Here is a 17,478-nt window from a genome sequence, read left to right as displayed (position 1 = left end):
GTGTCCAATCATTTGTGTTAACTAACCCGACAAGCTTTTCAATGTCTCTCCCTCCTCCATCTTCTCTCTCCTCTATCTCTTTCATCTCATATTTTTCCTCTTCTCTGTGCTTCTCTTACTTCTTTTCCTCCTTCTAACTCTTCCTTCCTCTTCTCTAACTCCTCCCCTTTTCCTCATGTCCATCTTCTTCCCCAAGCTCCTCCTCCATCAACTCTTCCTTTAGCTCATGTTTCTCATTTGTCCCATCCTCTCCTCTTCCACATGCTCCCCCTCCTTCTCCTCCTTATGCTCATCCTGTCTCTCTGTTTTCTTCTTTCACCTTGGCCTCTTTGTGGATATATTCTCCTGGACACACAGTGGTGTTAGTTTGATAGATAAGGTGAACAGAACAATCTCCAATTCCCTGCACTAGTTCTATACCCCCACTGTCCCAGCATCTTCAAGGTTCACATAAACCTTAATCTGATAAGGAAAAGATGCTAGGCTTGCGCTAGCCAGAAGACTGAAGATCAGTTACCTTGGCTTTCAAAATGACTTATGCTTCAGTATATTGTCCATTTCTGTGGGTCAGCAGAGGAGAAATACTCTTCTTTTCTTTGTCATCGGTCCATTGTTTATACTTCTATTGAATTTATTGTATAATGTCTTTTATTTAGAGATAATTGTAGATACAGAATGAGTTGAAATAAATAACACACACATACTGTGAACTAATTCGTAGTTTCTCAGAAAAATAAATATAGAATGAAGAACAAAATAACAGCATCTATGCTCTCCTTCAGAACTTCCCTCCTGGAAAAGCCCCCTGCATACTCTGCAGGACTTGGAACCTCAAGTCCAGAACTTGATGCAAAAGACATGTGGAGTTGCTTGCTGACTTTCTTCTCATTCCTTATACAACCTATTTTTTTAAAAAAGGGGTTTGGTTTATATTTTTATTTTAAATATTAAAAGATAAGACAAAAAAGTATATTAAAATTTTAAATGTAAATATTTTAATTTTTATTTTAAATATAAAAATATAAAACTGTGGAGGCCCCAAAATATAAGCCTATTTTCACATTGACTTCAGAAAGTTGAAACTTACCTCTAGTCCCTTCAATGTTATTGTGCTTCTACCTCAAACAAAGTTTCCAGCTAGATGTATACCAGAGAGTTTCTGTTCTCAAAATATTGTCAACAGGTGTGGCTAATAGTTAGACCTTGTACTTTAGGAAAAGAGAAGTACATATGTTCCTACCTCAAACAAAAGTATAAGGATCCAATTAAGTTCCAGTTACCCTAAGGAGATAACTTTGGATTCCACCCAGGGAGTGGTTTCCTTATAGAATGTTTGGGTCTAGGGTATGAGCATGACTTGTTTTGTTCTAGCAACAGAATGGGTTAGCTATAAATGTAGTGTGTGAACTTAAGTTGGTATGTTCATTTCCTTGTATCATGTTTATGTAGTTTTTTGTCTTATTCCTACCTTTTGGGATCAGGGGTATTTCAAACAATTGGAAATTAAATGTGGGTGACTTTCAGTACTCACTAGAACTCCATCCCAATATTATCCTATATGTTTCTCCATCTTCTTATTTTTTTTTGTATCTTCATATTCTTTACTATATTTCTAAATCTCCATTCCTCTGGCAAGAGCTATTTTTGTCAAGGCTGGTTCCCTATATAAAACCATCCCATCAGAGCTGCACAAGGAAGCAGAATCCCATAAAAGTACTGAACCGGGATGATAATATATATGCAGAAGACTTGGAATCATGTAGGTCCTATGCTTGCTGCTTTTGTCTCTGTGAGCTCATGTGAGCTTTGCTTAATAATTCAGAGGGTCCTTGTACTCCTGGTGTCCTCCAGCCCCTATGGCTCCCATAATTCTTTAGCCTCCTCTTCCTTAGGGTTCTCTGAGCTTGGAAGGGAGAGTATAGATTGGAGACATCTCATTGAGAGCTGCTCAGTCCAAAGTGTCTCTCTCTCTCTCCTCCTCTCTCTCTCTCTCCTCTCTCCTCTCTCTCTCATCTCTCTCTCTCTCCTCTCTCTCTCTCTCTCTCTCTGCATGCCTGATTCTCGGTCTCTGTATTTGTTCCCATGTGTTGCAGGAATGATTCTCTCTGATGATGACAGAACAAGGCATCATTAGGGGTCATTTTATTGTTACTTGTTCTCTTTGTTTAGATCAATAGCATTTGGGTTTACCCTAGGTTCAAAGACAGAGGTATATCAAGGCTATGATTCTTGGTCACCCTGGTAGTGTTAGGTATGGGTTCCATCTTGTGGAGTGGGTATTCAGACTTTAGTTGGTTACTTCCAGAAGCTTTGCACCACCATTGCCCCAGCATATTTTTCAGGAAAGACAGTTTGTAGACAAAAGGGTTTTCAGCTAAATTGGTGCCTACATTTCTCTTTTGGTAGCATGCAGAGTACATTTTGTGAACCAAAGATGCTAGAATAGGGGAGCAGGTTAAACATCTTCTGTAGGCTCTTTATGTTCAATGAGTTGTTTATAGAGAGCAACCTATTGTCTAGGCAAAGAGTCTGGGCTGGTCAGAATCTCCATGGGACCCCTTTGGTCAACAGCAAATTTGGATGTAACCCGATTCTGCTACTGGAAATTTTGTTTGGTGACAAGAGATGACCAGTTGGGGCACCATTTCTTTATTATTTGGAGACTTCACTAGGATGTTTGTACTACACTAGGTTTCCCTACTGCCCCTCAAATTCCTTTGAATTCTTGTTATCTCTCCCTTCATTCCCTCCCTCAACCCGATCTTCCTTCCCTATCTGAGCTTCTCCCACCTTCCTGCCCTATAGTCCACCAATGACATCTGCTTATTCCATCCAGGATAAATATGTAAATCTTAAAAAGTTTTTAATTAAAATCACCTAATATATTTCTTTGAAACATGTATTATAGTACTTGTGTTACTAAAAGAACTGAGGGATTGAACTGTAGAATTTCTACTTTTTCCAAAGTTTCACAGGATATCTTTTATTTTAAATTTTAGTATCCATTCTAAATAGAAAGTTTGAGGCTTATGCAAGATTCATCTTTACTGCCCTTGGTTGTTAGCTCACCAGCACAATTTGTTGAATGGCTGGTTTGCAATACAATTTCGTGAAGCAGGTATAGACATTGCCCCACGTGGCCTACCATGAATCCTCCACTGAAGCAGATAAATCATCTTTGCTCCTTATATCCACAGTTCACCACTGACAATGTGAGACTGGGGACAATGTCCTCCATCACACCAAGCAGCATTACTGAGAATCTTGCCATCACTGCACTCCTCTGATATGATTTCATGAGAAGTTGATCTCATTAGTGTCCAGAGGGAAGAAGTGAAATAATTCCTGGCTCCTGAGGGGACCTTCAGTAGTGCTTCTCACGATTGCATGCCTTCTGTGTCTCTCAGTGGTCATAAGTGTTCTGATTACCATTCAGCTATGTCTAACAACATCCAGGTTGGTGTTCTGAGTGCCTCCTCACAGTCTGCTGGGGCTTGAAGTCCAGATTTGCCTCTGAAGTGTGGGAGTGCTGAGAGGTGGGCTGTCACTCGTCAGTGCCATTTGATGGCATGGAGCAAATGTTTTTCAAATATATTTTTTTCTTCTATTAGGATGCCCCTTCTAGAACAAGTAACCCATGCCTGCTTCTTCATGTTCATGGATCAGACATTAATTAAGAGAAAACCCAGTCATTTCACTGATCTGCACTCAGGATCTTACTGTGCATAAATTTTGTGGGTCCTTAGATGATCAGTGTTCAGGGTTTATAGATGGTTGATTATGAGGGCTTTGACTTCATTAGAAGGTTAACCCACTGATGACTCAGCCCAATGGAACAAAGGAGGATATTAAAAAATGTTCAAACTAGGGACTGGTTGGCTCTTGCTGTGTGGCCTTAAAGATATTGGCTATTCTTGTCCTCCCCCTTCCACATTCAAGAGAGAAAATTTAAGTTTTCAATCTAAGTTGTTAAGTAATAATATCAGAGGTGACATTATAAAAGTAAAATTTATGAAAATTAAGTACTAGCTAAAAAAATCTACCATGGAAATAAAAATATATTCTAACAAGAAATTCTGAGTCAAAAGTGAAAACAAAAACATATTATAATCAATAGAGACTATTTATAATTTGATTGAAAGCAAACTCCAATATTCATTCTTAAATGAATGCATACCAGAATCATTAATAAAAATCAGACAAAATACAAAGCCCTTCTGTAAAAGTGGCAGACAGCTACTGGAGCACATAACTGTGAAGTGCTAGAACTTCAGACAAAGGTGCACACAGGAGCCCTCTGGCCTCTGGGACTTTTCTCCAGCTTTATTTATTGCATGTGCTGACTTTAGGAGAAGACAGCAGGACGAGAATCAGAACCCACCTGGGCAAGAAGAGGTTGAGAGAGAGAGAGACCTCCACACTTTCTTTCTATATTAGAGAACACAATGGATTTATATAAGTATGAAATTTACCCAATTCCTGTACTTTTAAGTGGAAATCTTGAAAAGATAATGCTAAGATGGAAACATCTCAAAAGCCAAGCAGGGTTTGACTCTCCACAGACATGCAAAACTCGATAAACATATGGGACAAAAATTGCAAAAACTAAGTAAAAATAACTAAACAAAACTGGAAGAAAGAGGTCAGAGTCAAAGTGGGGTCTTAAGTTGCTTCTGCAAGTTTGAAGAGGAAAGGGGTCTCATAAACCAATAGATGGAGACAGGCATTAAGTTCTGAGACAGGTAAGAAAGGAGTTCATTTCACTCCAGGGACTCAGAAAGAAACCCAGTCCTGCTGACAGTTTGTTACAGGTCACTGAGTCCCATGCCACACTTCTGACCTTCAGAACTGGGAAATAATAAATCTGTGTTGTTTTAAGCAACCAGATTTCTGGTAATGTGTTACAACAGCCACAGAGATGAACACTATGTCACAGTCAGCATCAATAATGGAGACATGCAAATCCAGATCAAATGCCAGGGGTGGATACATTGTTAACATAAGACAGAGGAGTTTGTACCTTCAGATTTCATTGCAGATAGAAATTCTTAGAGCATGGAAGGCACTGACAGAAGAAGAAGTATAGTGAAGAGGACTATATAATAGTAAAGTCAATATTTAAAATCTCTTTAGAAATAAAAGCAGATAGCTATTGTGGCTTATTAAGCCTGAAATCCCATCATTAGCTTAGGCACATGATCACTGTGAGTTCCACGCCACAGCCTGAAATGTGACTCAAAAAGCTATGTGTTTTGTGAGGGGGTGATGATTATTTGTAGACCCATGTCTGTAACACAATCCTATACTTTCTTTCCTTCATGAACAGAGGATTAAATACTTTTGAAGGAAGTATAAGGTCTTCTAAAATTAATATCTTCTTAAGATGTCATTGTCTTACCATTTTTGGCTGTAGAGATTAGTGTTCTGCTTTTTAATATGTGCATCTATGTCTGTCTTTTATGTATCTTCAGCCTGTCTTCTGTCTCCTTATTGTGTATTGCCTATTCAAAAAGACTCCCTTTCCTATAAGAGAGAAAGACATAGTTTATTCTTGAATAAATTTGAGTAACACGAGCCTGGGAACATAGGGTCCAAGTTTCCTGAAACAACAAGCTTCCTTGAGAAATAGGTTATATGAAGTTTCATATTTACAGAATGAAAAAGGAATCAACAAGGTAGTTTCAAATACATTGCATTGCTAGGAACATTAGGCAGGCAGAATACAGCAGATTAGGACAATTTCAACAGTAGATTTCAAAGCTATCTGCTGGTATGCTTAGATTTCTGCTAGAATAAGCCAGTGGCCTGGTTTTTACCTGGTTGTCACAAAGTGTTAGATCAGAAACAGAGGTGGACAATGAATGCCACAATTAAAAGAGCTGAGACAGCTCAAGATGATTCAACTGTGTATCTGCAGCACTCGAATTCTTTATACTCCTGTTTTAAGAAAACTGGAAGTGATAGTGCATGACTTTAATCCTTCACATGGAAGGCAGAGGCAGGCAGAACTCTGTGGTTTAGAGGTCAACCTGGACTATATGGTGAAGTCCTATTTTAAACCCCCCCCCACACACACACCAAGCAAGCAAACAAACAGGTGCTCTCTCATCAGTCAACTGAGATTGTAGAACTTGTAGAATCCTTAATATGGCTGGATTTTGTTTTGTTTGGCGGTAACTTTGGTAATATAATCGTGGTACAAAATAGACAAGAACTTGATTTAAAATATTTTTCCTAAGGAAATGTCCTTATTTAATTTGATATGACATATATTGAATATTGTGGGAAGGTAACAATGCATTCTAGAGAAGTGAAGCAAGGGAAGTTCATGACCTCCTATAACAAAGGGAGAAAGAGATGCCTTTTTTAAGAGGGAGGGGCAGAGATAGCTCTCAGGATCCACAGCTTCAAAACAGAGGCACAGGGAAATTAAGGACATGTGGGTCAGGGTAGGTCTTGGAAAACCTGCAGAGTCTTTGCCACTTGACAATGACCAGATCATTTTCTATCTCTAAGTCTCCATTTCTGTGTCTCTAAAACAGAGGAGCTGCTCACAGTAAAGATAAAGATCAATCCAATTATATAAGTTTTTTATTCAGTCTTAAAATTCAAATAACAATAAGGCATGAAGTTTGTGCTTATATTGACTTTTGCTCATTTAAGCAACCGAATAATTTACAGATGTAATTATCAAGTATAGAAAGGATAAAAGTTCAAAGAAACAAACCTTGGGTGTCTTTTTAATATAATAACAAAGCAGCTCAGCATTTCCTTCATGGCTGGGTGGGTCTGAAAACTTAATAAGCTAGGACACTCATGCATTCTGGCCTAGCCAAGTTGCTCTGTTAAAAGCCACTCAAGTGTATCCCTTGGTGCTAGAGATGGAGCCAAAATTGTTCTTTTAGCTGTGACCTTTGGAAAAGAAAACCTTTGTGTTGATGGCAATGAAGGAAATGAAGTATTATTCTAATTCCCACTTATTAAAATCACAATGCTTGCCATTCCCAGGGAAGGAGAAAGTGGAGAGGACACTCTGTCTGTGGTGTTTTCTTGTTTGTGTATGAGAGCCTAATTCTATTTGGTGAATAATAATGGGCACAATTAACCAATTTGGGTACTGAGTACTTGCCTCATAAACTGAGCTGCGAAAAGCTCTGGGAATTCAGTATCTGACAACCATTTCAGAAAGAAAAAAATGCTCTTGTAAGGCAGTGTTTGGTTACCTAACATTTTTTAAAACTCAGCTTGAAAATCAAACTAAATCGAGGGCTTTTGGCTGTCACTGATATAGCACTTGCTTTCTGTTTTTTTTTTTTTCTTTCTTTTTTTTTTTTCTAATGCTTTTTTTTTCAACACTAGAAGTGCATTCATTGAAGATTGCTGGTGTGGTTTCACAGTTTATCACACATTGTTATGTCCATTGAAATTCCAAATGAAAGTCTGTGCTTGCTTTTTATATCTTACTGAAATCACATTGCTTAGGGAAAGCAATTTTGGCATCAAAAATAAGCTATGGCACACCACACAAAATGTGAATTTGCATCTATTAACTTTCCACAGATACAGTGTCATAGTTTATGATCAGTCTCGAGAGGCAGAAGGAGTCAAACACAGACTCAAATCCTCCCTAATGTGTTGTTGAGCTTTCAAATGCATTGGTATACAGATTCCAGAGTTAGGATGGGACTATCTGATAGGAGAGGAAGTCTCAGGCTTTGATGTCTGAGGAATACAGGCTGATTAGCTGGCATATTTACAAAGTTCTGAATAAAAGTAAAACAGTGTCAAAATAAAATGTAATGTATATCTCTCTGACAGTGTGCTCTTTCTGTGAGACATAAGGAGGAGAGCTGAAGAGATTTAAATTTGTTACAGAGATTTTCTTTTTAATTAATCAAGTACAGGGTTCCATACTTTCTTGCTTTTTACTGTGTGAATTATTCTGTGCACACCATGATGAGTGTCATGTCTGAACAGCAGACATGGTCATGCACACATTTGCCCAGGCAGCCAGAACACGATGGTCCATCTCAGCTGGCTCTGCTGTTACTCATCTGTAGAAGAGGATTTATTTTCTCATGCAACCATAAAAGCAAAGATTCAAACTTAAGAACAAAAAGATGTGGAAAAGGCATACACCCTCCAAGGAGGTATTGTTTCTTATTTTTCCCCATATGTGGGATTAGAGAAGTAACCAAGAAGGATCATAAACCTAAGAATGTTATGTTGTAATATGGTTTCATTCTTTGGAATCTTGGAAGACATATGACAAAATCAATTGCTTTAACAAACATCCATGGCCACTAACTCTGAAAGACCAGCATAAATCCAGAACCCCTAGCAAGAATAGTAGAGCCAAAAATCTAGGTTAGCTCGTTCAATGACTTTGTTCCAGGAACTGGCTGACTACAAAGTTAGATTATAATCTTGAGAACAATCTTGAGAAACAGGGAAGCCGGGCGGTAGTAACGCACGCCTTTAATCCCAGCCCTCGGGAGGCAGAGGCAGGCGGATCTCTGAGTTCGAGGCCAGCCTGGTCTACAAGAGCTAGTTCCAGGACAGGCTCTAGAAACTACAGGGAAACCCTGTCTCGGAAAAAAAAAAAAAAAAGAGAAAAGAGAAACAGGGAGTTACCCCCTTGGGATTATCACTGGTATTTTCAGAATCTTCCAATGATGCCCTCCGTACCCCTTTTGGGTTGTGGTTTCTTCCCTTAAATACCCCTTCTCCCAGCTACTCAGGGTCGAACTCCTCTACCCCTGTGCTGGATATGAGTCTTGGCCCCAGAGCACTGGTTCCTGTCAATAAGCCTTATATGATTACAACAAGGACAGTCTCTCATGAGTACTCAGGGGTCATGTTATCCCGAGACTTGAGTGAGTGATAACTCCCAACTCCAGGAGTCTTTCAACTCTGTTGATAAAAATGAGTGAGAGAGAAAAGGAGAATTGGAGAACTGGAGAGAGGGGGGGAAGGGAGAGAGAGAGAGAGAGAGAGAGAGAGAGAGAGAGAGAGAGAGAGAGAGAGAGAGAGAGAAATAGTGTGCTTTGGACTTAGTACTCCTAGTAAATGAAAGGTATGTTACAATGGTCTGTCCTGTCCCTTTAAGAGACAAACCCCACCTACTCCCCCTCTTCCACCAAGGCAAGTGGATCTTCCTTTTGCTTCCAGCCTGTGCTCTCTCTGCCCCCCATCTCTCTTCAGAAGAAGAAGCTGAGGCCTCTTATCCTCTTCCCAATCATCTTTATCTCTTCCTTTCTCTGTTTCTTTTTCCCTGTTTCTTTTTCCCTCTGTTTCTCTCTGTGTGTTTCTCTCTCTCTCTCTCCCTGTTTCTCTCTCTCTGTTTCTGTTTCTCTCTGTTTCTCTCCATTTCTCTCTCTCTCTCTCTCTCTCTCTCTCTCTCTCTCTCTCTCTCTCTCTGTGTGTGTGTGTGTGTGTGTGTGCATGTGTGTGTGTGTGTATGTGTGTGTGTTTCTCCCTTCCCTTTTACTGAATAAACTATATCCAAACTCACTCTGCATGGCGTGCCTATCTATCTCTGTCTCTCCCACCACCTCCCACCTGCCTGCCCATTGCTGCCCCCCCCCGGGACCTGCATCATTTTATCTATACCATTACAGCATGAAAAGGGATTCAGACAATGGGTGATGAGTCAGACAGCAGGCCTGTATTTGGGAAGAAGCCTGATGAGGTGTTATGCCCAGTCTGTGGCAACCCCAAAGATCACCAGGGAGACCAATTCACTGAAATGCAAAGGCAAATGAAAGACCCTGGGTGTGAGAAGACTCTCACTCAAGTCTCAGGATAGCATGACCCCCTAAGAACACACGAGAGACCATCCTTGCTACACCAGTGCTGGGGCCGAGACTCAAATCCCATGCAGGGGAGGAGTTAGACCCCAAGTAGCTGGGAGAAGGGTATTTAAGGGAAGAAACCACAACTGCAAAGGGGATATGGAGGGCATCATTGGAAGATTCCGAAAATACTAGTGATCATTGAAAAATTCTGAAAATACCAGTGATAATCACAAGGGGGTAATTCCCCATTTTCCAGGTTAATCTCAAGATTATAATCTAACTTTATAGTCAGCTAATTCCTGGAACAGAGTCACTGAGCTGGTTAACCTAGATTTTGGCTCTTCTCTTCCTGCTAAATTTTTGGCTCTATTTTTCCTGCTAGAGGGGTCTGGATTTATCTGGGTCTTTCATCTCCCCACTTCTTCCAGTACCTGGTTCTAATAATAGATTTCAGTATCTTGTTGACCTTGTAAAGTGCTGTATCGGTGGTGTAACATCAAAATCTGAACAGCACTTAATCTTTCTCTAATGAAGGTAATTAGTTTATTTAATATACATGGACCTATAATCAGTAGCAGAAGCAAAATTAGGAATGGTCCCATAAGTGAAGATATCAGAGTAGTCATCCAAGGAGATCTAGTAAACCAGCTCTCAAACCATCACTGATGTGCTTCTCTATCTCTTTGTCTTTTGTCTAACCTTTTTCTAAGTTTACTCATGGAGTCTTTAATTACTCCTGAATGGTCCACAAAGAAATAACATTCTTCTCTGAGAGTAGTGCATAATCTTCTGTCTTTTAAGAATAACAAATCTAATCCCCTTCTATTCTTTAAAACCACCTCTGAGAGGGAAGTCAATGACTTTTCGAGTTTGGAAATAGATTGTTCTAGAGCCCTCAAATCTTTATCCATGACTATTCTTAACTCATTAAAGTACTGAAGGGCCTATATTAAGGCAGCAGTACTTGTCCCAACACCAGCAGCTACTCCAAGGCCTAGGATTACTGCTAGTATTAGAGAAATAGGTTCTCAGCAAAAGCAAGTTGGGTGCTTGTCAAACTCATCTTCAAGTGTGTTAGCTGGTTGATAAAAGACCCTAGGTACCAGTTGTACAAGCACACAGTAATCTTTGGTGTCATTAAAACTGATGTTGACAGCAAGGTGTCAGGCCTATACTAATAAGCCCACCATTTATCTAAACTGGGAACCAAGTACCTGGTGTCAGGAGTCTTAGGAGTCTCATTACATAAATGTTTGTAGGCAGCCAGTGGACTTCCCAGACATGTCCCTACACCTGTAACCTCAGTAAAAGTCAGCCTATGATTAGTCCCCCAAACACAAGCCTCCAGACTGGTGGTGTTGTTAAAAGCCCTAGATGATGGGATAATAGGTTGGTACTTGTGAGTTATTGTTTTTAGACAATTATATTGGTATCGATTCTTGTATATTGATACAAAGTTAAATTATATTGACTATTGTATGCATGCATGCTTCTACCTCTATTTAAAACATTTTTTTGTATTGATATATATATATGTATATATATTCTATTGATATATATATACATATATAATGTATATATATATACACCATATTGCAATATACATTTCTACCTGATTAAGATACTTATATATTGTTTATATATATACATATATATATATATACATACATATATATATATATATATATATACACCATATTGCAATGTATACTTGTACATTGTTTACATTTGAAGGTCATTGTGCTCATTTATTGCATAGTTGTTTATTTTCTTAGTCTTTAAGTTAGATAGGTATTTGTAGTGAGGGGCTACGGGAAGCGGCCCGCAGCCCGGCTCCCAGCTGCCTGGCTAGCTTATGCCCCGAAATAACAACACAAAAACTGTATTCACTTAAATACTGCCTGGCCCATTAGTTCCAGCCTCTTATTGTCTAATTCTCACATCTTGATTAACCCATTTCTAATAATCTGTGTAGCACCACGAAGTGGCATCTTACCAGGAAAGTTTCAGCATGTCTGACCTGGTGGCTGGCTTCATGGCAACTGTCCCAGAGAGGAGAGGCAGGGCAATTGACTAACTTCCCAGCATTCTGTTCTGTCTACTCCATCTATCTAAATCCTGCCCTATCAAAAACCCAAGGCAATTTCTTTATTAACCAATGAGAGTCCTCCATCAGGTATTGAGAATTATATAGATCAATAGTCATCTGTTTGTCATATTTATAATTAGACTAATCAGGTTCTTTAGATACATAGAGATTATATTCAGTATAGATAGATAATCTCCAACCTCTTCAAAGATCTGTAGAAACTGGCATTTAATCTAACTCATAGTTCCATGGTAGTGAGACACAATCGCTCCTGGCAACACCAATCCATTCCCAAGAGAATGTTGAGCTCCAAAGACAGTTCACCTGGGGCCTTTCTTCTTGGCAGAACTGGCCTTTGGGCAAAGAAATGCTCATACCTCAACCACTGACAGAGATACAGAGTGTCCGTAAATGGATAAAACAGGACTGTCATATCCTGCCAAGACAGGGTAAGATAGTTTTGAAAAGTTTCTTGCCTTTGAAAATGGTGTGTCAGTTATATTAGGCTTTAGTCAAAGTTGATTGTTTCATGCTGCAAATGTGACTTTGGGTGATTGCCCAGGTAGCCAGTTGTCTCTGTGATTTGTTGTATGTTTTGGAAGTTGTTTGATTGCACTTCCTAATTACTCAGATAGCATTATTTGCCTTCTCAGATCTTTGATGGGGTTGAATACTATATAAATGTAGTTACTTTCCTCTCATGGCTTGGTCAAGTTATTTATTATACAAGACTTAAGCTAGTTAAAATAGGATATTTGTTCTTACTGTATATAACTTCGTAGTAGGTTTAGAACTCTCTTACTTAAACAAAAAGGGGAGGTGCTATGGGAGCTCCTTCCGCTTCTCCAGCCAATAGCCACTAAGATACCAGCCCACTGGGGCATGGTCTCCCTCTCCTTAAAAAACAGCAGCAGCCCTCCTTGTGCTCTCTTACTTCCGGCTCTGATTTGGGCTACTAGACTCCTTTCCTGCTCAAGCAGAGGGCTGTTGTCTGGGATAGTGATCTTTAAGTTTTATTCCCTTTAAATAAATAACCATTCTATTAATCATAATTCCAAACTGGTGTGGGATTGTTTGTGACTTAAACCTTCACCTAGATACTACAATTCCTTCATAGTAAGGAGGTCCTGATGCTAAGCAAAGCCAGCAGGATTTTGTCATGTTGGGGTTCGTTCGATTCAGCATGAAGAATGTCCCTCATATGAGGTTAAGTCACAAGTTCTGCTTTTTGGGCCGACATCCCTTTAGGGAGGCTACTGGCCCAGATCACTTGCTTCCTCTCCATCACTAATGCCCCCCCACCGCCTTCCACTTACCTTCAACCATGAAATTGCTGCCACCCGCATACCAGCTTGGACTCTCAGGCCAAGGCTGATCCTTCAGATCATTTTCAGTACCAGCTTCTTCTGTCAGAATATCAGTACAGTGATGTGTAGGTGAGGAGTCATCAGTCTCAGGCAGTAGAGTGGTGGGATTGAGGACAGCAGAGGGAGCAAAGGTCACTCGTTCAGTCAACAAAAGGCTTTGATAATGTGTCATATGAGCTTTGGTCATCCATCATAGAGGGCTATTGGATAATGCTTTCTAGAGTGTGGGGTGCCACTATAGTTGTATTTTGTCCTAAAGTGAGCTTATCAGCATCTTTGATAAGCAGGGCTATGGCAGCAATAGCTTTCAGGCAGGAAGGCAATCTGCTTGCAACAGGGTTTAATTTTTTGGATAGGTAAGCTACTGGCCTCTTCCAATCTCCCAAAGTCTGAATAAGGACTCCCCCAGCGACCCCTCCTCTCTCGTGCACATAGAAAGTAAAAGGTTTGGTTAGATCAAGCAAGGCTAAGCCTGGGGCCATCAGTAGGGCCCTTTTAATTTCTTCAAAGGCTTTCTGGTGATCTGGGGTCTACACAAGCACCCCTTCTTTGGTTGGGGTACAATGGGGCAGCTAGGGTCACAAACCTGGGTATCCATAGCCTGCAGAAGCCATCAGTGCCAAAGAATTCTTTTACTTGCCTTGGTATAGTTGGGGGTGGGGATCTGAGTTACAGTCTTTTTCCTGGCTTCCATTAGCCACCGCCTCCTGTCTTGGAGGGCATATCCCAAATAAGCAACCTCTGTCTGACACAGCTGAGCCTTTTTAGCTGAGGCTCGGTACCCCAACTCACCTAAATCCATTAGTAATTTTTCAGTTCCTTGTCTGCACTCAAGTTCAGTAGTTGCCAAAAGTAAATTGTCAACATACTGGAGCAAGGTTACCTGTAGATTTTCAGCTCTGAAGGTATCCAGGTCCCGGTAGAGGGCTTCATCAAAAAGAGTGGGAGAATTTTTGACCACTTGGAGTAGTCTGGTCCAGGTCAATTGAACTACCAGTCCAGTTTCCAGGTCTCTCCATTCAAGGCAAAAAAAGGTTGGTTGGAATGATATAACCTCAGGCAAAAGAAAGAGTCTTTTAGATATAAAACAGTGTACCATTTCCTGTCTAGTGGGAGTGAGCTGAGAAGGTTGTATGGGTTGGAGACAGTCAGGTACATGTCCTGAACCCTCTTATTAACTTCCCTTAGGTCTTGTACTGGTCTGTAATCATTAGTGCCAGGCTTTTTGAAGGCAACAAGGGAGTGCTCCAGGGAGACTGGCAAGTCACCAAAATACCTTGTTGGATAAGCCTCTGGACATGAGGTCTAATTCCTTCTCTAGCCTCTTGGCTCATTCGGTACTGACATACTCCTATGGGAGAGGTATCAGTCTTTAGTCCCACTACTGCTGGTGGAACTCTCATTGCCATTCCCATATCCCCAGTCTCTGCCCAAGCCTTAGGAAATGTCTCTAACCATTCCTTCATATCAGGGGTCTTTGCCTGACTTGAGAGCTCATGTAGTTGATACTTTTCTTTGAGTCTCAGTGCCAATATCATGGAGGTGGAAGTCTCCTATGTCTCCTCTGGCCTGGTTCAAGTAAACCCAATCTGGGCCTTCAACTTTGTTACTAAGTCTCTTTCTAATAAAGCTGTGGGACACTTGGGAATAGGCAGGAAAGAATGAGTCACTTGTCCTCTCCCCATATCTACAGTTTGTAAGGTGGTCCATGAATATTGTTTCTGTCCAGTTGCTCCAATTACTATAGTCTTTGTATCCCTTAGCTTCCCCAATGGTTGTTTCAGCACAGAGTGCTCAGCCCCTGTGTCCACTAGAAAGTCCATAGGGGTTACTCTAGGCTCAGGGAGGGTGTCCAAGCAGCATCCCCTCTAATTATACTCTTCTAGGGCCAGTACATTAGGGGCCCTTCCTTTCTTCTTTGGGCATTCTCTTTCCCAATGTCCTTTTTCTTTGCAATAAGCACATTGGTCTTTGTCCAAGTGGTACCTCTGCTTGTCTTCACTCATCTTTGTTCTTCTGTTGCCCAGGTTTCCTATCTGTCTAGGTCCTGTCTTCCTTTCCCTCCTACCACTGTGGCCAAAATTCTAGTCAAACTTTCTTGTCTATGATCCCCCTGGTCCTCTCTTTCTTCTGCCTCCTGCCTCTCTCTCTCTCTCTCTCTCTCTCTCTCTCTCTCTCTCTCTCTCTCTCTCTCTCTCTCTCTCTCTCTCTCTCTCTCTCTCTCTCTTCTCTTCCTCAGTCTCTTGCTTATGAAACACTTTATCTGCTTCCTTTACCAAATCTTGCAAGGTATAATCCTGCAACCCTTCTAACTGCTCTAAGTTTTTCTTAATATCTGATATTGACTGTCCTATGAATGACATAGCTACCACCGTTTGCTGACCGTCAGAGGTCAGGTCAAAGGGAGTATAATGCCTCCATTAAATGTTCAAGAAACACAGATGGTGGTTCAACTGACCCCTGAAGAACCTCTCCTTACCTTGGCCAAATTAGTGGGGCATTTTGCAGCCCCTCAGAGACCTACCATGAGATACAGGTGGTAGACTGTCAGCTGCTCACTACCTGCTGCTGTATTGAAGTCCCAATTAGGTCGGTTAAGGGGAAACCCAGTATCTATTTCATTTGGAAGTTTGGTGGTACCCCATTTGCTTCAGGGACATTTTTCCAGGCCTCCAACAGGATTCACTCTTTCTCTTCAGTAGTGAAGAGGACCTGTAGAAGCTACTGACAGCTCCCGTCCCTGTGTCTCCCAAGTTTTCCCTAGTGTTCTCAGGTGTCCTGCTCCTGTTCTAAGGCCATCCACCCAAAGGGGTCAGAATCTGGCCTCCAGGCAGGTCTGAGGATTCCTGCGGAGGGGCGCGGGCTCCTTCAGATTGTGCTGCCAGGTTCGCTGTGTGGTATTCCATCCCGCCCTGCCCCCACCTCAGCCCTTTTGTCTGGGCTGCGACCCTGGGCTGCCTGGAATCCCTGATCCTGTGCCCTGACATTCCATCTGAACTGGTGAGTGAATGCGGACCCTGGGGCAACCTGCCCTAGAAGAGAGCACAGACCCCCTACCCCCACTTCCCTCTGCAGGCTTGTGTCCCTTTCTCCCGTCCCTGTGTCTCCCAAGTTTTCCCTAGTGTTCTCAGGTGTCCTGCTCCTGTTCTAAGGCCATCCACCCAAAGGGGTCAGAATCTGGCCTCCAGGCAGGTCTGAGGATTCCTGTGGAGGGGCGCAGGCTCCTTCAGATTGTGCTGCCAGGTTCGCTGTGTGGTATTCCATCCCGCCCTGCCCCCACCTTGGCCCTTTTGTCTGGGCTGCGACCCTGGGCTGCCTGGAATCCCTGATCCTGTGCCCTGACATTCCATCTGAACTGGTGAGTGAATGCGGACCCTGGGGCAACCTGCCCTGGAAGAGAGCACAGACCCCCTACCCCCACTTCCCTCTGCAGGCTTGTGTCCCTTTCTCCCGTCCCTGTGTCTCCCAAGTTTTCCCTAGTGTTCTCAGGTGTCCTGCTCCTGTTCTAAGGCCATCCACCTAAACGGGTCAGAATCTGGCCTCCAGGCAGGTCTGAGGATTCCTGCGGAGGGGCGCGGGCTCCTTCAGATTGTGCTGCCAGGTTCGCTGTGTGGTATTCCATCCCGCCCAGCCCCCACCTCAGCCCTTTTGTCTGGGCTGCGACCCTGGGCTGCCTGGAATCCCTGATCCTGTGCCCTGACATTCCATCTGAACTGGTGAGTGAATGCGGACCCTGGGGCAACCTGCCCTGGAAGAGAGCGCAGACCCCCTACCCCCACTTCCCTCTGCAGGCTTGTGTCCCTTTCTCCCGTCCCTGTGTCTCCCAAGTTTTCCCTAGTGTTCTCAGGTGTCCTGCTCCTGTTCTAAGGCCATCCACCCAAAGGGGTCAGAATCTGGCCTCCAGGCAGGTCTGAGGATTCCTGCGGAGGGGCGCGGGCTCCTTCAGATTGTGCTGCCAGGTTCGCTGTGTGGTATTCCATCCCGCCCTGCCCCCACCTTGGCCCTTTTGTCTGGGCTGCGACCCTGGGCTGCCTAGAATCCCTGATCCTGTGCCCTGACATTCCATCTGAACTGGTGAGTGAATGCGGACCCTGGGGCAACCTGCCCTGAAAGAGAGCACAGACCCCCTACCCCCACTTCCCTCTGCAGGCTTGTGTCCCTTTCTCCCGTCCCTGTGTGTCTTCCAAGCTTTCCCTAGTGTTCTCAGGTGTCCTGCTCCTGTTCT

General features: G+C 42.3%; 1 pseudogene; it reads right to left on the bottom strand.

The window, feature by feature from the left end:
- Positions 1 to 13,866: 13,866 nt before the first annotated feature.
- On the bottom strand, positions 13,867 to 15,076 carry LOC119802914 (annotated as a pseudogene).
- Between the last annotated feature and the right edge of the window lie 2,402 nt (positions 15,077 to 17,478).

Source organism: Arvicola amphibius, chromosome 12 (assembly GCF_903992535.2).
Source record: "Arvicola amphibius chromosome 12, mArvAmp1.2, whole genome shotgun sequence".
Taxonomy (NCBI): domain Eukaryota; kingdom Metazoa; phylum Chordata; class Mammalia; order Rodentia; family Cricetidae; genus Arvicola; species Arvicola amphibius.
This window is presented reverse-complemented; position numbering and strand designations above follow the sequence as displayed.